Here is a 24319-nt window from a genome sequence, read left to right on the forward strand (position 1 = left end):
CATATGGAGGAGAGTCGAGCAGTGATCCCGAGTTGCAAAAGGATAGACACGTTTGTGCGCTTGGCACAAACGTGTAAACATGTATAGTTTAAAGGGCGGTATATACAGATTTGCTTGTTTCAGCGGACTATAGCAAACTAGGTTTTTGGTTCCTTGTCTATCATGGACTTCCGCAAAGTAATACCTGCTTCAATATCTATATAGAATATGTATTTCAATCTTTAATACGGTCGCATTGCGTCAGTCAAAATTTATTTTCATCTTTCTTTTTAATAAGATCATACCTATAATATAAAAGTCATAATTTATTTCTGTTTACTGGTATGTTTCCGACAATCGCAATAAAAGTCCAATTATTCAACAGAATATAAATTTTTGATTTAAAATACAAGAATACATACCCGATAGCTTCACCAGAATAAAGTTCCCATACGAAATGGGACAATTTACATGCAAATGACTTGATTTTGTGCTTTGTTTACCGTTCCTATACCGATCGTCACACCGTAATTAGAAAGGTTTTTAATTAATTTGCTTTGTGCTTGAACTTAAATAAATCGAAAAAGCTGAGTTTCGGGCCTTTTCGTTTGCACGACACATTTTTATCAATGTTTGTTGGGTTAGTTTTTAAGATTGATTTTTGTTTGTAATTGTACTTAAAGGTGTGTTGGATCAACTAATAAATGTATTTCTATTCTATTCTATTATATTCTAACTTTTTAACAGATGTACTAGGTGAGTAGGTGGGTACCAACTTGTATTTAAGTACTAATATTACTGTGTACCTACAGTGCTGTCCTATCGATCTATACTAATATTACTATAATTATTGTGAAAATGTGTTTGTTTGTTTGTACTTTGTTCGTTTATCATTTCTTCACGCCCTAACTAACCAACCAATCGGCTTGATTTTTGGCATAGAGATAGTTGAAAGGACAATCCTAACCCAAACCTAATTCAAACCTAACGCAAACTTAACCCGAACCTAACCCATACCCAGTGGCGTGCACAGGGTTTGAAGCTAGGGTAGGCATTAGTTAGGTAGAAACCTGTTTACTGGCAGGTCATAATGCATCGAGCTATTACAACTGGGGTAAGCACTGCATTTATGCCTGCACGCTACTGCCCATACCAAACCCAAACCTTACCCATACGTAACTCAAAATATTATAATGTGGGTACAGTTTTTTTCAAATCACACCCTATTGCTTTGACAAAAGTAGAGTGGAAGGTATTTCTTTAAAAGTAATCATCATCATCATCATCATCATCATGATCAACCCATAACAGGCTCACTACAGAGCACGGGTCTCCTCTCAGAGTGAGAAGGGTTTCGGCCATAGTCTACCACGCGGGCCATGTGTGGATTGGTAGACTTCACACACCTTTGAGAACATTATGGAGAACTCTCAGGCATTCAGGTTTCCTCACGATGTTTTCCTTCACCGTTAAAGCAAGTGATATTTAATTAATAAGAATAAAAAAAAGAACGCACATAACTCCGAAACGTTAGAGGTGCGTGCCCGGGATCGAACCCCCGACCTCCGATTAGAAGACGGACGTGCTAACCACTAGGCTATCACAGCTTTAAAAGTAATGGTCCAAACAAATCAACGTAACGGCAGCTCGGAGCGTGCACTGATGATTGAATTGGGTCGGTCGGTGTGTTTTCCTTGTTTGTTCCATTTAGCTAATGTTTGCTCGCGTTTTCCGTTTTTTCACTAGTTGAAACAAAATAACTTGTTTTCAGGAACTTGTACCATATATGAGCCCTGAGCGAAGTGTTCTGTACCTACACCTATAATTTAATAAACCCCCACATAATACAGTGGACCCCCGCTAATCCGACAAACATTTTGCAGGGCAGTGTCGGACTATCGAATTTGGCGGATTATAGAGTACTGCCTAAGACCCCCTATAGTCCGGATTTTTTTACAAAAGAGTACCTACCTTGTAATCCGACAATTTTTATTTTATTTATTTTTTATTTTTTTTATTTTATAAAGAATATTAGCCATCTTAAATGACTAATATTCCCCTCTCCTCTCCAACTAAGCGTCATGCTTGTGCTAGGAGTAGGTACGACAATAGTGCAACGGGCGGGGTTTGAACCGTCGACCTTTCGATTTTCAGTCCACTCCTTTACCGGTTGAGCTATTGAGGCCTATTTTGATTTAGGTAGGTAGTCTAAAATATCACATTTTTCAGTGTTTTGTGCTTTCGCTTCTGAGCTTGTGACGACATTACTAGGTACGAATACGTAATACACAGTGGCGTGCAGGTCATAGAGGCATAAATACACTGCTTACCCCAGTTGTAATAGCTCAATGCATATTTTTCATTATGACCTGCCATTAAACAGGTTCCTACCTAACTAATGCCTACCCTGGCTTCAAACCCTGTGCACGCCACTGGTAATACACAATCAATAAACAGTAAATAATGAACTCACGCTAGACCGCACCGCTATACCTATTCTTCAAACTTCAAATTCAATCTAAGCAATCAGAATCAAAACAATACGTAGCCTACGCATCGAGCACAATAGTGGTGGTGCGTATACAAGTTATAAATTGTTCAAACATGCATTAGCGAAGATTGTCATGTCGGATTACTGGGGGTGCCGGATTAGACAGGGGCCGGATTAGCGGGGGTACACTGTAAAATTAAAAGTTTTTAATAAAAAAATATTCTAGCCGCTCGAGTAGTGCGACACACTCAGCATCTTTCTCGCTGCTTTTGCAACGTTATGTCGATCAGCGTGAGAGAGATGTATCGAACATACCATGCTTGGCTTACGGAGTTACGCTAATCTACCAAAATATGAGATATGAAATCACGACGTTTATCTAGTAAACTCTAAAGGTATATCTACACACTCGTAAAAAACTGCGTCGTGCGGGATGCGAGCTTAGGGCGGTTTCAGACTAGCGTATTTTTTTGCGCGTATACGGTCGTTTCAGTATACGCGCTTACACGCGCGCTACATACGCGCTTCAAAAAACCGGACGTGCGTATACGGGCATATTTCTAACCGGTGCGTGGCCCGGTATGTGGTACTCTCTCGCGGCTCGCGCTTATACGAGCTTAGAAGCGCGTCAACGCTCGTACGAGTTGAGCGTGTGCCAAAAGGCGCGCCTATACGCGCCTACATGCGCTTCCAAAAACGAGCTTATACGCGCGTATAATACGCCAGTCTGAAACCGCCCTTACTGTTCACACAGTTATTCGGTTCCGATTATCTTGCAACCATGCAGTGGCCAATTATGCGTGATATGTCGATGATATTAAAAGAGAGTGGCGCAATGGCAAATGTGTAAATGCGGGGTAAAAGTAACGTGGGCTTAGGTATGTGACGATCTCTATGGTGCATGCATATTTGTCATTATGGGGGAATTTGGTTTTGGAATTATTGCCGTTGGGATCGTTTAATTTATTTTTCCAAAGAAGTCTTTACTTTTATTTAATCTTATCACTTGTTTATGCCCGCGACTTCGTCCGCGTGGACTAAACAAATTTCAAACTCCTATTTCATCACCTTAGGGGTTGAATTTTCCAAAATCCTTTCTTAGCGAATGCCTACGACATAATAGTCCAGTGGTTTGAGCTGTGCGTTAATAGATCAGTCAGTCAGTCAGTCCAGTAAAAAACGTGGTCCTTTGAACCGGACCTTGTGCTAGGGAGAATTAATATAATACCGTGTGTAAGTACCAATATATCGAAGTAAGGCTGGCCTAACATCACTTACTCTATAGACGTTATTATAACTGCATTACAGTAGAGTAAAAAGACCCACGCAGACGTAATTAAACGCCTAAAACCGCATTCAGAGCCAGAGCACTACGTCACTACCTAAAAACTTCAAAAAAACCTCCCGCAAAAGGCTTAATTTGAATACGTCTGAATGTGAACCTCGTTAGCGGTCATGAGTGTCGCGCACCGAAACACGTTAACCGTTTCACGTTGACTTTATAAAGACCTTGCACATGTAAGGCCATAGCAGACACGACGCTTTTAGTAGCAGCGATCGGCGATCTAGTTGCTTTTAGGAAACTCGATTCCGCGGTTGAACAAATCGAGAGTTGCAACGATCAGGTCGATTTTATTTATTAACAGATGATGTACCTACCTACACAACTTTATCCGCGTGGATTTAGGTTTCATAAAAATCCCGTGTGAACTCTTTCATTTTCCGAGTCAAAATGTAGTCTATATCCGTCCGCACAATGCAATCTATCTCTGTACCAAATAGTTGATAGCTGCACTTCGTCTTGGATTTATTTAGGTTTAGTAAAAATCCCGTGGGAATTCTTAAATATTCTGGCACAAAAATTGGACCATTCCCGGGACCCAATCTATCGCTGTATCAAATTTCCTCAAAATTGGATAAACAGATGGGCCGTGAAAAGCTAGCAGATAGACAGAGGATGGATATGGCTAGCATGGAAGCAGTGGCGTGCACAGGGTTTGAAGCCAGGGTAGGCATTAGTTAGGTAGGAACCTGTTTACTGGCAGGTCATAATGAAAAATATGCATTGAGCTTACAACTGGGGTAAGCAGTGCATTTATGCCTCTATGACCTGCACGCTACTGCATGGAAGTATGAATAAAGTATGGATTTCAATACAGGCGGTCGAACGCAGAAGGTTGTCAAAATACGATGCATCATCAAATCAGTCGCAAAACCGCTGATTACTGATGCTGAAAGCATCATGTCTGCTATAGCCCTAAAGCTGCAAGCTTTTCCCTTGGTCTACGGCCGAAATTGGATAGAATTTTCGTATGGAGAACCATAAGCCCGGAATATTTGAGACTTATCTAATTGTAGTTGAATGTTACGATGTAAAAAGATGTGGTACAACATAGTAAAGAAACAACTAAGAACGATAAGGTTATTTTGCTAATATATTAAAACTGTGTAACATGCAGCATACTAGGTAATGCCCGATTTCTCACTACAACGGGATAAAAACAATCAAACGGAATTAAAAGTAAACTATGTTACTCTCCAGGTCTTCAACTTACACATGCAAAAAATCACTTTTAAAATAAATTTTCATTTTCTTCATTTCATTTTTTTTTCAAATAAACACATTTTCGCATTTATAAATATAATATGGGTATACCTACACGCAAACGTTGAATTAATACCTACTTGATTTTCTTAGCCAATTAATGGATTCCTTGATTGCGATATATCTTGATTAGAGAAACTATTAATCACACCTGACTTATCTTGTTTATCGGCATCTGAGGCCGCACTTTGCTTAAGTTTGCTAATTAAAGGTTTTGCTCAGAGGGTGTAAAGTTAGCCTGGAATTTCCTAATTGGTAACAGCCTAACACGTTGACTGCCAGCTATGCCATATCGTTGAGTAATATTACATGTTATAATTCTTCTCAATCGGTCACTCTTGGCAGAGTGGTTGTGGCTATGAATTCTTCTCTGCTGTTCGAGCGATCTCCCTCCAGCGACTTCTGTTGGTGGCATTATGTGCACACACGGAGACGGCGTATTCGTTGCGGAACGGATCAAGTCCGTGCCTTGTATTAAAGTGTAGCAGGTCATATTATATGAATAGTATTGAATTATTTTAAATGCGAAAATGTGTCTGTCTGTCTGTCCATCTGCTCGTCTTTTAAGGCCCATCCGTTCAACCGATTTTGACAAAATTTGGTACAGAGATAGCTTGCATCCCGGGGAAGGACATAGGAAAGAGTTCCCACGGGACTTTTAAAAACCTAAATCCACGCGGATGAAGTCGCGGGCATCATCTAGTAATTAATAATAATTCATAATCTACATTCTTCTTGGAAGCAAATTTATAAAACTTCATAAACCGTTTGAGCTATTAGGGGATAAAAAAAGAAAGTGATTCTTAATGATGGAAATTAAGGAAAAATATTACAATGAGGATAAAGCTCCTCAAGAGTAATTAATACTTGAAATCCGTACTAAAGAGACTTAAATAAAATAATAAATTAGAATCCGTCCGAAAAATAAGGCTTATGGAGGATTATGAAGGAGTTTCGTGCTGAAAAGATAAATTTCAGGATTGTCCTGGATTTTGAAATTTCAATTTTACATTCTGTTGCGCCTTGCTCTAACCTTTATTATTACCGGAGATTCGTCACTCTGAAAAATATAATTTAACTTCTCTTTTGTATGTTTTTTTGTTCTTAGCTCTTATAATCAGTACCCATATTATAAATGCGAAAGTGTGTTTGTTTGTTGATTTGTTGGTTTGTCCTTCAATCACATCGCAACGGAGCAACGGATCGACGTGATTTTTTTGCATTGATATAGTTAAAGACCTCAAAAGTGAAATAGGCTACTTTTTATCCTGGAAAGTCAAAGAGTTTCCAGGGGAGTTTAAAAAAACCTAATTCCACGCGAACGGAGTCGTGGGCATTAGCTAGTAAATAATAATCGAGGAAATCTATGGGCACACTGAGTTTAATAAAGACAATAAATAGCATTGTATAACAACTATAAATTCAATTCATTGAATCATAGTTTTCAAATAAACGGGAAATAGAAACCGACCGGAGGATTTATCTCATTGCAAATATAGTTTGAAGAGGGGATTCTGGAGCTTATTCCTACTATCTAGCAATCCTTGCAGTTTAAACTATCGTGAGTGATATGTATTTTTCTCTACATACATATAAAACACAAAAATGTTTCTACCTATGTCCGTTATAGACTTTGAAAGCATCCAATCGATGTGCCCCAAACAGGTTTTATTAGAAAGGCAATAATACGAAGATGGATTTGAACAGACGTTGCAGGTAGCGGGTAGCCCAGATGAAGAACTTTTTCTCTTTTACTTGTTATTCGAAACGTAGCCTACCAATAAGTGTGGGAAAAAGTTCAGTGTCTTTTTTTTTTTTTTTAATAGATATAGCGAGCAAACGAGCAGGCGGGTCACCTGATGTTAAGTGATTACCGCCGCCCATGAACATTTGCAGCACCAGAGGAGCCGCCGATGCGTTGCCGGCCTTTTAGGAATTTGTTGGTCCGCCCCTTGAATAACCCCACAACTCTACAACTTCGCCAGCATTTTATCTCGTACATCCATACTAATATTATAAATGCGAAAGTGTGTCTGTCTGTCTGTCTGTCTGTCTGCTAGCTTTACACGGCTCAACCGTTCAACCGATTTTAACGAAATTTGGTACAGAGATAGTTTATATCCCGGGGAAGGACATAGGCTACTTTTTATCCCGGAAAATCAAAGAGTTCCTAAAAACCTAATTCCACGCGGACGAAGTCGCGGGCATCAGCTAGTTCGAAATAAAGGAAATGGAAAATGTACCTATCCCCTTTCTGAATAGATTGACATAGATTGACTTTGCCGGTAACATGTAATCTAAGAAACTGTCGCAAAAGCAGCTCTCTATTTATACATACTATTACTAACTTGAACGCTCAGTCTTTTACCAAAAATCTCTGTAAAAGACCTTCTAAAGAGCTTGTGTAAAATAAACTGGTAAATTTTGATGAGAAGTAATACGTTGAAGACGAAGACACGAACTATGCAGCGCTAACGAGGTTTTTAGTATCACATTAAAGTGTTGCAAGGCCCCTACCATTGGTCCGAGTTTTATAAGATTTATTAAGTGAGATTTTTGCACCCTCAAAAGGAGGTTCCGGATCTTTCAGCTTGTGCGGGGATATAGGTCCAATAGTCAACACATAGGAGCTTTATGAGAGAAATACATTGTGGGGTCACAAGAGCTTTAGACTTGAACTATCACCATTTAGGTATTCAGCTGCCCGTCTCACATCACATCTCGCTTTAGAAATACAAAACAACATTGTAAACTGTGGCAAAACTAAGAAATACACCGGAAGCTAAGCCCGCTTCCATCTAAGCCATCTTAGACTGCATCATCAGTCATCACTGACCATCAGGTAAGATCGCAGTCAAGTTCTAACTTGTATCAGAATAAAAGAAACACAAGACAGACTGAAAAACAGATAACGAAGTGATCATATTATAAGGGTTTCTTTTTTCCTTTAGAGGTTCGGAACCCTAAAAAAGAGGTTGGAGTAAAGCTGAGAGGCTGGCACTACTCTAGCACTCATGTCAACTAGTGAAGCTCTGTAGAAAGTATGGATGGAAACAAAAAGGTAATCTACTCACACCATTCACAATTATTATTACCTACTGTGTCAACTGAATTTTACAAATACAATCAAGTTGATTTTGTATATATATGTATGTTTATCTTTCCAGATGAAAAAACCTGTGAAGTGAGGTACCATAGCATACCTACATCAGACAGAAGCGAAACTTCACCACACTGACAGTGTACATTAAATTTTGTACTCTATCTCACTCGTATATAAGTCTACAATACGCGCTGCCCAGCAAATGAGGTTCAAAGACATTTAAGTAGGTATGCCGGTGCGTTGCATCGTCACTTTTTCGAGTTAGGTCAACCACTGAGAAGCTTCCTTGGATGAATGATTACCATCTCTATGGAAGCTTCACTTCGAAAACCAGTTAGTTGACAGAAACTATTAGTAGTGGTGTAGCATGTAGGATTAGACGTCTAAGGTTTCATAGACGTTGCTGCGGCGGGAACTAAGTTGCCTTTGTGTTTGCAGCCCGGACGATTAATGCCGCTAAATTAGAGCGAAATGGCGAATACTACGTATAGCCTGCGACAGGTCGAGATGGCAATCGGGGTATGAGGCGGGGGGATGCCCCACACACCCGCATGTCACCCGCGCTCGCCCGCACCTGGTTAGCGCGGAGGCTGTGCGGGTCTGCGGGGCGTTCCCTCCCCGATTGCAATCTCAACCTGTCGCGTACTATGCAGCTCAGTTTGTCCTATTCTTGGAGAGTTGTCAAGTCTTTAATTGATAGCTTGTCAAGCAATTTTATGAAGCACTAGCTTATGCTCGCGACTTCGTCCGCGTGGACTACACAAATTTCAAACCCCTATTTCACCCCTTATAGGGGTTGAATTTTCAAAAATTCTTTCTTAGCGGATGCCTACGTCATAATAGCCATCTGCATGCCCAGTTCGATCCGTCTAGTAGTTTGAGCTGTGCGTTGGTAGATCAGTCAGTCACCTTTTCCTTTTATGTATTTAGACTAGCTTTGTGCGCGTGAAATTGGGTGTGACAAAAATAATTTACTTAATTATTTTAAAAAACATTTATTAATTTTAAAATATGATTGTGGTGGACAACGTTGTCCGCGTGTATTTAGGGTTTTAAAACCCCATGGGAATGCATTGATTTTACTAGGTATAAAATAACTTGTGTCACTCCCCATCATGATCCGTTGCTCCGGTGCGACGTGTTTTTTTTTTAAAGTGATTGAAGTGTGTGACGGCGATGTGTGTGTGTGTGATTGAAGTGATGAACCAATAAATCAACATACAAACACACTTTCGCATTTATAATATTAGTAGTACGATAAAATAATAGTTCATCACGGCTATTGGTCAATCTTTATCATAATAATAATTATTAACGACGAACCGTAAAGTGTTTTCATAATAAAGTATGCTTTTAATGTCCAACCGAAAATGAGGACACGAATAACGAGATCACGTTTATGTCAAAAGCGTTCAACGTTCAACGTTCATTTTAATATGAAAACTAAACCTGTGCCGCTGTTAAATATTTTCGTAATTATAATATTAATTTTGCAATAAATAATTCAGAGTTAATCGTAGTATAAGATATACGCATAAGCTAAAAGTATAAACCACCCATTTGCAAAGTTATGCGACTTTTAGCTCCCAACTAGCTGATGCTCGCGACATCGTCCGCGTGGAATTAGGTTTTTAAAAATCCCGTGGGAACTCTTTGATTATGCGGGATAAAAAGTAGCCTATGTCACTCTCCAGGTTTTTGTCTATACCCATGCAAAAAATCACGTCAATCCGTGAATGAAGGACAAACCAACAAACAAACACACTTTCGCATTTATAATAAGGGTACGGGTCGCTAACTATTTTTTTTTATTTTTATTTTTGTTTATTTGAAAGTAATCAACAGCGTAAATACATAATTATTATTTAAATTTAAATCTAGGTATAACAGAAGGCCAAAAGAGATTACTTAAAATTATAATTAAACTATTTTAACAGAATAGAGTTAGAATAAATGTAGGTATATACAATAATAAAATAAAATTACAACAGTGTGTGTATGATTGTATGTGTGTGTGTATGCGTATGTGAGTGTGTGCTTATGAGTATGTGTGAGCGTGTGTGCATGTGTGTGTGTGTGTAAATGGGAGTGTATGATTGCATGCATATTTAGATGTTAGCTACTTTTTTTTTTGTTTTACGATGATAGTTTCTTAATTCCTTTTTAAATTTATTGTTTGATAGGTAAAATAAGTCAAACTCAGCGAACTGATTGTTATAAGTACGTACCAAGCGTGGAATTATAGAATTTCGCGCATAATTTGAGTTAGATTTGGGAACATTTAGAAGGCGCGTGTGACGCGTTCTTAAAGGTTGAGCATTAAATGAAAAGGCTTTATAAGAAAGCTCAGGGTTACCAGCGAGCAATGGAGAGAGCTTTATTTGGAGTTTCTCTTCGTGATACAATTAGAAAGGAAGAGATCCGTAGGAGTACCCAAAAAACCGACATAGCTCAGCGGTTGCCAAGCTGAAGTGGCAATGGGCAGGGCACAAAGTTCGAAAAACTGAAAGACAACCGATAAACAAATGGATAGACAGGTGCTAGAATGGCGACCTCGCACCGGAAAACGCAGCGTTAGAAAACCTCCCACTAGGTGGACAGAGATGGAAACATGATTGGGTACGATTTACTCTGTAGAAAAAAACTCTAAAAAAATCTCCAAATCTACTTACTTAGATTTATAGTTTTAATCGAAAATGGTGTTAACTTTAAAAATAATATAAAAATTGTATCTATCAGATACACAATATATAACAAGTTAACACTTCAAAGTCAACACGAAAAAAAAAATTTGATTGAATATTAAACTAAGTATTAACGACAGAGGAATGTGCAGTGCTCAGACAAGCCGCCAAGCGCTTACGAGCACGAAGAAACCAATATTGTAAGTGTTTTTTTGTGTGGAAATAAATACATAAATAAAATAAATAAATTGAGAGGAAAGACTTTGAACTTCATTGAAGTAAAACAATACTTTCTTCACGAGACCAAATATAAAAAGCCGTTTAAATCCAGTCTAAACCTCAAACCCAAGCTATTCCCTCGATCGGAGAGCAAATACAAAAGCTATTGCACAATTACAAACGCTATTTACTTGCTACTAAGCAGTGATACAAATGTTCTACTAGATGCGACGCTTCATAGTAAAAACATGTTCCGTCTGTCAATCTTTCCACTTTAGAAATGAATAATAATTATGCTAATACGTGGCGGGCACGAGGCGTGCCACGTACGAGGCGCGGACAAGGCATTCAAAACATCAGACACCACACGCTGAAGCATAAACTGATCCAGATAAAATCTTCGTGATGTTTTGTCACGCGCCTCGTACGTGGCACATCTCGTGCCCGTCACGTGTTAGCATAAATCATTGCTTATGCGTTGTCCTAATACAACGCGATTAGGCGACCATCGCGTGCTTCCATAAAATAGAACGCCAATACGCGATCATCGCGCGAATGTTAATTAGGCCACCTATTCGAGATCAGTTTGTTTGATCGCGCATTTGTACGAGTAAAATTGGCGCGAACTTGCGATGGCCGCACATTCGCGTTAGATTCGGACAACACCTTAGATGCAGTCTAGATAAAAATTAAAGTTGCCCGATAACTCTAAATTATTATTCACGTTACGTTAATTAAGTTGGTATTTATAGTCCGTTCTAACTTATCTATGTTCGTAGAATCGGACTGAAAGCAGATTACGATTGACAGGAGTGCGAACACAATGATCATTGGAACTTGTTATTGTTACTATCAAGCGCCTCATCTAGTGGAATATTTATATCGCTGCTGCCGCTAAGTCTTCGATCCTATTTCGATTACGAGCGGATCAAGTCGTTGATGATTCGTAATGTACATTCCAATGCAGTAGGTTTGTTGGAACTTTCTTTGCAGTGTGACATGACTACTATCAATTTTTTTATTCATTATGGCGCTGGTAGGTGCTGAAATGGCGACCTCCCACCGGAAATCGCAGCGTTGGAAGACCCCCGCTAAGTGGATGGACATCAGGCGAGTCGCAGGGAGTCGCTGGATTCAGGCGTTGCGGCACAAGACCGTGGCGTGTCCCTACAATATGTCCAGCAGTGGATGTCTATCAGATGATAATAACAGGCACACGCTTGACTACGATCACACTCGAAGGGAAGTGATGATGTGGCCTAAGGGCGTATACGGTTACGCACTCATCCGATCCGAGTGTTTTTTAGCTAGACAATAATGCGAAGATGGTTTTAGACCAATAAAAACCCCAATTTTTTTAAAATATCCCACAAGCCTGATATCCGCTTTTTATCTAATAAAAATAAAAATACGAAATCGACCATGCAAGAAATAATATAGGTACTCACACAATGTAGGTACAGTACCTACGCGGCCACTAGTGATGAACATCGATCTTTAGACGGAGACAGCAGATTTGTAGAGCACTGTCTCGGTCGTTGAGACAGACAAAGCGACATATGGGAATGAGTGACAGAGACAACGCTCTACAAAGATGAAATGTCATTCTAAAGGCCGATATTCATCACTTTCGGCCGCGTATTGTACTGGTCAAGATGACAATCGAGGACGGAACGCCCCGCAAAGTCCCTGCGCTAACCCGGTGCGGTCCCCCCGCCTCATACCCCGATTGCCATCTCGACTTGTCGCGTCCTATATCTATTCATAATTCACTGTTTCTTTTGTTGTACACATAACACACTTTTGTTCGCTGGGGACACGACAGAAATACATTCCATACAAACCATAAGTTTACTACAATCACAACTTCAAGTAGTCTTTATTTATTCAATGCAAGAGTGTATCCCTTTGTACTTCTACAAACAAAAGGATCGACTGAGTGAATACCACTCGCAGATAGAAACATGTTCGTAAGATAACAGAAATGTGGAAAACACTTCATTTTAAGGTATGATTCCGAACCACGCTGCACGCATCAGCGCTGCCGCAACAGTGCTGTCACCAGCTGTCATAGTCCTGTCGCGGCACTACTGGCACGGTCACCATACAATCTCTATAAGCTTATATGACACTAGCTTATGCTCGCGACTTCGTCCGCGTGGACTACACAAATTTCAAACCTGTGTTTCACCCCCTTAGGGGTTGAATTTTCAAAAATCCTTTCTTAGCGGATGCTTACGTCATAATAGCTACCTGCATGCAAAATTTCAGCCCGATCCGTCCAGTAGTTTGAGCTGTGCGTTGATAGATCAGTCAGTCAGTCAGTCAGTCATTCAGTCAGTCACCTTTTCCTTTTATATATTTAAGATTACATTCCGAGCTAGGCATCAATGTTCCGCTACATTGATGCTGCGACATTGTATGGGGACCAGTAGTGCCGCGACAGGACTATGACAGCTGGTGACAGCACTGTTGCGGCAGCGCTGCTGCGTGCAGCGTGGTTCGGAATCATACCTTTATCATTTTCATGCTTGAGTTTGACTTTTGTTTTATAGTGTTGGTTTTTTAATGCAAAACCTATACTCATTATGTAAACTAGCTGATGCCCGCGACTTCGTTCCCGTGGATTTAGGTCTTTAAAAATCCCGTGGGAAATCTTTGATTCTTTGATCGACGTGATGTTTTGCATGGGTATAGTTAAAGACGTGGAGAGTGACATAGGCTATTTTTTATCGGAAATCAAAGAGTTCCCCCGGGATTTTAAAAACCTAAATTCTCGCGTACGAAGTCGTGGGCATCAGTTAGTCACAGAATATATTACTAAACTAGCTGAAGCCCGCGACTACGTTCGCGTGAATTTAGTTTTTAAAAAATCCCGAGGGAACTCTTAGGTTTTCCGGGATAGAAAGTAGCCTATGCTTCTCTCCAGGTCTTTAACTATTACTTACCGTGCAAAAAATCACATCGACAACCAACAAACCAACAAACAAACACACTTTCACATTTATAATAGGGGTAGTGATTTGACAATTATGGCATGGCATATTATATCTGGCCCCTGGGTCTTTACTCTGTACCAATGAGGTTTAACACCTCTTTGGTTTGAGTCCTCTTAATCAGTACCCATATTATAAATGCGAAAGTGTATTTGTTTGTTGGTTTGTCCTTCAATCACGACGCAACGGAGCAACGGATCGACGTTATGTTTTGCATGTGTATAGTTAAAGACCGGAGAGTGACATAGGCTGACCTGGCAGTAGGAAGGAGAAGTCAAAGACAGTGAAATATTACTGTCGAATATATTATATTTGAAGTCTATAACGATTTAAAAAGATGCAAGATTTTTTTTTAAATTTATGATCCTATTATAATATTATTTCTCATGCAAAACAGGATTTCTAATACATGCGGACGACGCCGCGTCGTCGCGGTTAAATGAAAAACTAAAGATTATGTATTATAAAGCAAAGAAATATAATTTTATTAAAATAAAACGCCAATTTCGTAATATGAAAGCAGTACTCCATCATGTACATAATACAACGTACCCTGACAAATTCTAAGGTAGAAAATTGAATTTGCATTTTACATAAGATTAGTAATGTAACGTAGAGTAAACATGAGGAAGGATTTTAGAAATTTCAACCCCGAGAGAACGGGAGGTGAGATTTATGAACTTTCTTTGTTCCACCTTAGACAATGAGTTAAAACGTGTACGTTCCTTAAGTTACACGTTAATGGAATACCATTTAAGGATATTCAAAACCTTTGCCACTATTTCCAAGCGATTTGCCTCCTCATTTCTAATTCAAACTGCTAAGATTTGGAACACCCTTCCAGCATCAGTTTTCCCCTCCAATTATAATATGGGTATACCTTCAAGTCAAGAGTGAATAGGCATCTTCTAGACAAGCGCGCTCCATCTTAGGCTGCATCATCACTTGCCGCCAGGTCTGATTGCAGCCAAGCGCTAGTCTATAAATTAAAAAAAAACATCATACAGGGCCAAGCCAATTGTCAGAGTGAACTAGACTGAGAAAACTCTCGGTTTGATCCTGAATCGACATATCTATCAAATATTAGGCTAGGGGTGACATGAAACAGGCAGACAGACAGTCTACGAAGTGATGCTCTAAGGGTTCCCTTTTTCTTTTTAACCGACTTCAAAAAAAGGAGGAGGTTCTCAATTCGTTGGAATCGTTTTTTATTTTATTTTTTATTATTTATGTATGTTCCCCGATTACTCAAAAACGCCTGGACAGATTTTGAAAATTCTTTTTTTGTTTGAAAGGGTATACTTCAAAGTTGGTCCCATTTCAATTTGGTGAAGATCTGATGAACATCTTCGAAGATAGATACTGGAACTCCTCAACGGATAAGAGTAAATTGCTCGCGATCAGTGTAATAGCTTAGTAAACAGTAGATTTTTAACCAGTCACAGCATAATTCCATGGGGCCACTAAAAATTGTGAAATAATTTAATTTATTACCGAATATATTATGTATACAAGAGTTAATATAGTTCCATAATAATATTTTTTGGGGTCGGTGCCAATGAGGTGCCATTGTGGAGTCCCATAAAAATATGAAGTCTGGACGATTCGCGCAGCTAAAGCTAATTGACACCGGCACCAAAAAGTATTATTATGGAACTATATTAACTCTTGTATACATAATATATTCGGTAATAAATTAAATTATTTTTCAATTTTTAGTGTTTGTGTAACGAAGTCGGTTTTTATTTTTTTTGTATTTTTTTTTTATTATGGTAACTTTTAACCATAAAAACATTCGAAATTCAATTTGAACACATAGTTTCGTTTGTGATTGGTTATTCGGTTGTTTCGTGTCGGTGTGAGATTGGTTAGTGACGCCCACTGAGTTTTCCGTCTTTGTCATTTGTATGAAATTACGTAACAGATACCGTCCTATACTTGTCTTCGTGGAAAGGGTATTATAGACCTCCGTTCAATATAAAATGATAGCGTCGGTGTATAGAATAGAATAGAATATGTTTTTATTCAAGTAGACTTTTTACAAGCGCTTTCGAATCGTCGGGTAGTTTTAATTTACCACTGGGTCGGAATGTCGAATGTACGATGGCGACCATTGATTGCGGTGGTTTAAAGTTACGGACACAATATAATGTGGGTCACATGTTAATTGGTTACACACAGTGACCGAAGTTAGGGGACTAATAATTAGAAACTGAAAGTGACGTGCAGAAAATTAGGTTATTTACTTGAGTCGGGTATTTCGTGAGTGTACCTATTGTTGTTAGGAGAACTAGAGTAACCGACATAGCTCAACGGGTTGCCAAGCTGAAGTGGAAATGGGCAGGGCACATACTTGGTTCGTAAAACCGATAGACGTTGGGGACCCAAGGTGCTGGAATGGCGACCTCGCACCGGAAGACGCAGTGTTGGAAGACCCCCCACTAGGTGGACGGATGACATCAGACGAGTCGCAGGGAGCCGCTGGATTCAGGCGGCGCAAAACCGCGGCGCGCGTGTGGAAATCCCTACAAGAGACCTATGTCAAGCAGTGGACGTCTATCGGTTGATGATGATGATGATGATTGTTTTTAAACTTTGAAGGACAAAGCATACCCTTGAGCTCACTGGCGGTTATTACTGTGGTCTAATAAGTGGGAGGTCCGGGGTTCGATCCCCGGCAGAGTAAATTTGGGAATTTACGATTCCTAAATTAGCCCCGGTCTGGTGTTGTTATTTGTTTGTGGCTTATTAGCATCCTACACACGATACTCTATGCATAGTTTCTTTATTAAATTACTAGCTGATGCCCGCGACTTCATCCGCGTGGATTTATATTTTTCAAAATCCTGCGGGAACTCTATGATTTTCCGGGATAAAAAGTAGCCTATGTGTTAATCCAGAGTATAATCTATCTCCATTCCAAATTTCATCCAAATCCGTTCAGCCGTTTTTGAGTAACAAACATCCAAACATCCACACTTTCACATTTATAATACTAGTAGGATAATACTTTAATTTTATCAATCAATCAATCAATTAATCAATGCGTGGAGTAGGTAGATAACGTGACTCTCTGACAGACGCATAGCCTAAATCAGTGAATCTAAGAACTTGAAAACATGATTGCAAATTTCTGTCTATTTAACGTAGGTACATATAACAACTCTAACAGAGGATTTTGAGAAATTTTGATGGAATTTTTAAAAATCTAAATCCGTGGGAATTTACGAAAATCAGCTTGTTTCTAATAATCAAATGTGACAAAAATTTCGCATGAAAAAAAATCTAAAAAGAAAAAAAAACGACACAAAAGTTTTAATAACAACACGCCGGCGTACGTAGTGTTTTAAACTTTATATTTCGTTCCACCTTTGAAACAACGAGTTAAAAGTTACGTGCGCTGTATGTGGGTCACACGATAATGGGATACGCGCTGTTACTGTACCCCTAGAACGAGTTTATATAATAGTTTTCACAACGAAATTTGATGTCGAGTGCCAAAGTCAAAATAATATTTGAATAGTCTTTCATGTTTCTTTAGTTGAGTAGTTTTCTTTGAAGTAGTCAAAAGTTCCCACCATACTTACATAGTTTAGTTAAATAACCACACACACACCGCACAGTAATAAAACCTAAAATTATATAACTAACAAAGTTCCATAAAAATTGTTCTTTTTATATAATTCGTTTTTTGAGATACGTAATTCACATCCGCCATGAAGTCAAGGAAAATGTTAGTGTAATAATTGCAAACTGCACTGGCTAGCTAACACCAAATTAGTATTTTTAAAGTAGTGGTATATTTCTATTCGCTTTTAAAATAAATAAAAAAATGCTAAAAATACTATTTCTGAAAGTAAGTACTTAAGAGACGTGTAATGTTGTATTTTTCAAAACGGACGACTTAAAACATCTTTTCGTCTTTTTGGAACGCTTTATTCCAAAATTGCGGTTTTGGGGATACAACTATTTACGTGGAGGTATACCTACGACATAAAATGCTGATCGTTAAGAAAAACCGGTAGTACTGAATATATTATATACAATAACTACTAAGCAAGTTAGCTTAGGGGTGTGGTCCATTTAATTTACTCTGACATTCACGAAAACCATACAAGTTTTCTAGATGTGTGAACTCATACTATAACTTCAAAAGTTTAGAAGTTAGGTAACAAATAGAAACAGAAAGTAACGTGAAGAGAATTGAGTTACCATTGTCGATGGTAGCGGTTTCGACGTTTCAGTAGAGTTTTATAAAATCCCATATGAAACCTAAAGCTTAGCGTAGACAACCGTAAAAATGTCGAAATTTGCGAAAATATAACACTCTTCTACTAGTTACCTAGTACTTTCACGCAGACGTCCCAAATAAATACTATCCTATAAAAATTTAAGAAAGTAAGTATGATCAATTTTCCACCGACAGTCCTCTGTGCAGGGCCTGCATGGAGGTCGATGAAACACCGACGCACGTGCTCCTAGAGTGCACGGGCGTAGCAGATCAACGCGAACGCCATTTCGGTTCCCCGACCTCACTCTATGAAGCCCTCGGCAACCTCTATTTGGCTATCTATTTGGCTTCTGGAGCGAGCTTGGATGGCTGGAGTGAAGACTTCGGCGGGGAGGGGTGATGCACGCACAACAGACGGAAACGTTTAAGTGCGGAAACCAGCCCAGAGTGAAGAAGAAGAAGAAGAAGAAGATGATCAATTTTCGTGGACTCAATTTGACTTGTGACATAGAGAAATAAAGATTGGTAGAGACATTTTTACGTGACACCATTTGGTTCAGATGTCAGCCTGGTCAGATGACCAGGCTGACATCTGAACCACTAGCGCAGATATTATTGTCTATTCGGGGATTTGATCCCGGGCACGCATCTCTAAATTTTCGGAGTAACTTATGTGTTTTAAGTAATTGAATAACACTTGCTTTAATGGTGATGGCAAAACAACGTGAGGAAACCAGCATGCCTGAGAGTTTCCCACTCTCATACAAAATCAGCCGTCTGCATTACCCTACCACTAAGAACCTACTTGTAAGGGAAAATCAACAAAAGAAATGAAATAAAATAAGGTTGCATAATTATATAGATTTTGCGTTTTATTTCGAACCCTATTGTGGGCTGCACAGACGACGGTCCATCCGTTTTGTCCGTGGAAGACAAAAGTCCCTTATCTTTTATTATGATGTCTCACCGTACTAGTACCTACTTCGTGTTCTTTATGCGAAGCGCATGCGCTTTGCGAATATTTTTCCGCGCAGGCCATTATTGTGGTTTCCGCAGACGAGGGACTTTTGTCCGTGAAGGACAAAATTCCCTCATCTTTTACCATATCTAAGTTTGTGTCCTGAGTGATGGCGCACCACGTATGGTGGATTGCGGAGCGGATTTACAAGTCGTATTTGTTCTTTGTGCTCGCGGAGAAGTGCGCACTCGCTCGCACCGGGGACAAATTCAAACATTTTTGTTTAATGCGCAGTTCGTACTTTCTATGCGGCGCACCGTCGCGCGTCGCTCAGTACGCTTAGTACAAAATTTTATGTCTCACCAACGTTGATAGTATTTGAGTGTCGAAACACTTCCATGTTATAGTAACTTGATCTTAACTGCCTTGTTTTAAAGCTCAAGTTTGTCTACACATCTACAACCAGCACTCCAAGCGAAAACGTTTCGAAATTAAAATCGGTGGCATTGAATTTTTGACTTCAATTCAAGGCTCTTTAGGTCCATTTAGTTTGACGTTATTTTGTTTCGACTCTCGAATTCTAGCAACGTTGGTGAGACGTAACATCTTATACTAAGCGTACAGGACACAGACTTAGTCCTTCGTTGGTGTTATGCGATGAAGTTCCAAATAATCAATTTTTGTCCTCCGCGGACAATACCCCTATGAGCAGAACCTTATTTCATAAAACAAAAGGGCACGAAAAAGGTCAATACGGATGCAAAAATCTAAGGTGGAAATCCTTACGAAAACCACTTAAGGCCTCAGACAATTTATGGACCTCGCTTGTTATTGGGCCACCAAATAAAGAGATTTTAGGGGGCCGTTTATGCAAATTGTCTTTTGACCCAAACAGCTTTCGTCCCCAAATTGTTTACTCATCGTCCTTGAATTACGAAGAAGCCAGAATTATGTATATCTAGTACCTACTAGATTATTCCCGCGATTTCGACGCGTGGACTACACAAAATTTCAAACACCTATTTTACCCCTAAATTTAAACAATAATTAGTATTGCTGGATTAGCTGGCCAATTAAGAGATTAGATCTAATCGCACAATGAAAATTAGGAACCCAAAACAAAACTAGAATCGATAGAGATTCTAAAGGTACCTTTAGTACTGATTGCGAATAATATAGGTTGAGTTGTATGAAAGGTGGTAAGAATAACATTTTTTTTTTTTTTTTAATAAAAGAATATTAGCCATGTTGAATGACTAATATTCCCCTTTCCTCTCCAACTAAGCGTCAAGCTTGTGCTAGGAGTAGGTACGACAATAGTGCAACGGGCGGGGTTTGAACCGTCGACCTTTCGGTTTTCAGTCCACACCTTTACCCGTTGAGCTATTGAGGCTCTAAATGGTTACCGTTTAACTTTGACCGTCACTGGCACCGATTCCGTTGTCTTTCTCTAAACTAAATTTAGAGTATCTGCATCCTTTTCTTTTTGACAACGCTAAAAAGGGACAGAACATGAACTTTACGTTTCAAGACTAAATTTTAGTGCACGCTACAAAAAACAGTAGGCTCGCAACTGTGCGCTAAAATCACGGGTTTTACCATCTAACCATTTAATTTAAAACTGTCAAACTGCGTCTGCGTCCTTTTCATATTACATTAGTAAGAAGAGGATGCGAATACCTACTCTAAAATTAGGTTGTGCTCAGAATCGGTACCAGTATTAGCAAAATGGGTTGCACAAGTTGCAGAGACTCTATTGCAATTTCTATTAAAAACTTGATAGTTTTAACCGTTGGTTTTATCCCGATGCAAACACTCCATGCCCTATTGAATGGGAGCTTAGAATTTAAAAATACTTTTTAATTAACACTGTTGTTGTAGCTTCTGTTGCTTGAGGCATTATCTTTTGTGGTAATACTTCTGTTGCATTTAATAAACGATGGACTATTGTTCTTTATACTTTAAAGGGGTTTTCTACGATAAATCAAAAACAAATAAAAATCTGTTAATACATAAAAATAAATAAAAATCTGTTTTAGATTTTACAGGCAAAGCCCTTTCATTTCATTCCCCACTTGATAATAGTCATCTTACTTTGAAAATTGAAAATAGTACGTCTAATTATTTTTTCATGAACATCAAATTATTAATTTTACAAAGCAATTTATCAAGCAAACGAAACTTGCTTTAATGGTGTAGGGAAACATTATGACTACATTTTTCAGAGATTTCCATAATACTCTCAATCTCTAAGATGTATCTGCACTTGACCAGCGTGGTTGATTACGGCTTAAGCCTCCTTCTCATTCTAAGAGTACCCATGCTCAGTAGTAAGCCTGCGATGGGTTGATGATGACGATGATAAGATTAATATGCAGACTCAGTTCAATTAAGAGTTTGTATTAAAACGAATAAGAAACATAAAATTCAACCAAGTCCAATATAGGCTCCCGTCTAAAACAAAACTTTGGTTTCCACAACTTAAGTTGGGTCACTAAATAACGAGATTTGGGGACAAACTGATTTATGCAAATGGCCCTCCCTACCTTTCCATCCGGCGCGTAGAGGTAACAACGTATACAGCTGCTTTTGTCTTTCTCTTTGCATGATTTTACATAGTATTGATTAGGTACGTACTTTTTATTTTATTTCAGACTATTTTACTGTTTTATTTTTAGGTGGCGCAAGTCCGTGGTATGTAGGAGTCCGTATAAGATACCTACATGTACATAATATAGCTGTGGACATCTATTGATTGATAATGGTGATATTGATAATGATTAAAACGGAAGAAAATACATTAAATTCTACCATGTCCAATATAGAAAAAAGCCCTTCTAAAACAAAACTTTATTTTTCCACAAGCTAAGTTGGGTCACTAAATAACGAGATTTGGGGACAAACTGATTTATGCAAATGGCCCTCCCTACCTTTCCATCCGGCGCGTAGAGGTTACAACTTATACAGCTGCTTTTGTCTTTCTCTTTGCATGATTTTACATAGTATTGATTAAGTACGTTCTCTTTATTTTAGACTATTTTTGCTTTTTTTTTGGTCTGCTGGCCTCGGGCGGCGCAAGATCGTTGCGTGTGGGGGCTCCACAAGAGAACTTCACAAGCTAAATTTGTTATTGGGTCACCAAATAAAGAGATTTGGGGACAAACTAATTTATGCAAATGGCTCTACCTTTCCATCCGGCGCGTAGGGGTAACAACTTATATCTACATCTACTTTTGTCTTTTTCTTTGTGTGATTTTATAGTATTGACTAACTTATACTAGCGACTTCGTCCGCGTGGACTACACAAATTTTAAACCCCTATTTCACCCCATTAGGGGGTTGAATTTTCAAAAATCCTTTCTTAGCGTATGCCTTCATAATAGCTATCCGCTTGCCAAATTTCAGCCCGATCCATCCAGAAGTTTGAGCTGTGCGTTGACAGATCAGTCAGTCAGTCAGTCAGACAGTCAGTCAGTCAGTCAGTCAGTCAGTCAGTCAGTCACCTTTTCCTTTTATATATTATTTAAGAAGATTAGAGATGTACCTACTTCTGTGATTTTAGCATTGTTCTTTTTAAAGAAATTAACCAACTCATCATCATGATCTTTTCTATCGCCAGCCCATTACTGAAAACGGGCCTCCTCCCATAATGAGAAGGGTTTAGGCCATTGTTCAACACGCTGGGCAAGTGCGGTTTGGCATACTTTACACATCTCTGAGTACATTATGGAGATCTCTCAGGCATGCAGGTTTCCTCACGATGTTTTCGTTCACTGATAAAGCAAGTGATATAATTGAAAATATGAAACGCACATAACCTCGAAAACATTGATTTATTCGAAAAGTTAGAGTAACTTATTGAATTTTAAAAATTAAAGTTCTTGGGTTAGTTACTTGGGTTTTTTGGCTGGGTTGGAATGTGCCATCACATGGTTTTCATGTAGGTATTTTAGCAGTTATTCATGTTAATTTACGAAAGTGTGTCTGTCTGTCTACGTATCTGTCTGTCTGTAACATTTTCAAAATTTGACGAAATTTCGTAAAGGTAATTTAGTTTAGTGATGAACATAAATTACTTGTAATCCCTGAAAATAAAAGAACGCCCACTGGCTTTTATATCAAACCTTAATTCACGTCTTCATGGGATCATCTAATAATAATAATCAGTAGGTACCCATCACTACCCCTAATAGAAATGCGAAAGTGCGCTTGTTTGTTGGCTTGTTGGTTTGTTTGTTTGTAGGTTTGTTGGTTTGTCCTTCAATCACTTCGCAACGGAGCAACGGATCGATGTGATTTTTGCATGGGTATAGTTAAAGACCTGGAGAGTGACATACGCTACTTTATTTCCCGGGGAGTTCCCACGGGATTTTAAACCTATAAATCTACGGGTATGAAGTCGCGGGCATCAGCTAGTGCATGAATACAATTTAAAAGGCTGAGCGTACGCACGTCGAGACCTAGCATAATATTTGTTAGAAATCCACGTTTACCTTTCCTCACAAACACTGTCAATGAAATGAATGTAAAACATTTTCATGAAACAAATTACAAAACGACAAACAAGCCTTCCAATTTATAACATCTACACTGAAATTATTATTTCATCACCTATTCATACATACTTTGTATTCAAAAAACTTTTTTCAGTACATTCCATTGGTAATTTTATCTTAAACATTGTAAAAGGTTTCGTAACGAGTGCGTCAATGGATGTTGTATTTTGTGAATTTACGGTTGCGGAATGCTGTTTAAGGCAGTTGTGAAGGGGAAGTCACTTCAGTGGAGCTTCAGCTTTCATGCTGGGCGGTTGTAAGTGGAATGGAGGCGATTTCGCCCTTTAAACTTTCAAAATAAAATACGCGATGAAATTCCACGAACGTTTGAATTAGTTTCGTAGCGGACTTTAATTAATATAATTGGTTTGGGTAATTTAAAAGTGCTCGCGTGTTTCGAACGTGATAATTGATATTACTGTAATTATAATATTATTATCAGTGATGGTGGATGTAATTTGCCTTTTCCTCAACGGCTGGGACGAGAAAAGTAGGTT

At 38.8% G+C, this 24319-nt stretch overlaps 1 protein-coding gene across 1 annotated transcript in view; it reads left to right on the plus strand.

The window, feature by feature from the left end:
- Positions 1-24081: 24081 nt before the first annotated feature.
- The window catches only part of LOC117992355 (uncharacterized), a 257093-nt gene continuing 256855 nt past the window's right edge, over positions 24082-24319 (plus strand). Inside the window, exon 1 of the mRNA XM_069505950.1 lies at positions 24082-24312. The gene's annotated coding sequence lies outside the window, so the exon portion shown is untranslated. The remainder of the gene's footprint in view (positions 24313-24319) is intronic.

The sequence above is a fragment of the Maniola hyperantus genome, chromosome 21 (genome assembly GCF_902806685.2).
Source record: "Maniola hyperantus chromosome 21, iAphHyp1.2, whole genome shotgun sequence".
Lineage (NCBI taxonomy): Eukaryota > Metazoa > Arthropoda > Insecta > Lepidoptera > Nymphalidae > Maniola > Maniola hyperantus.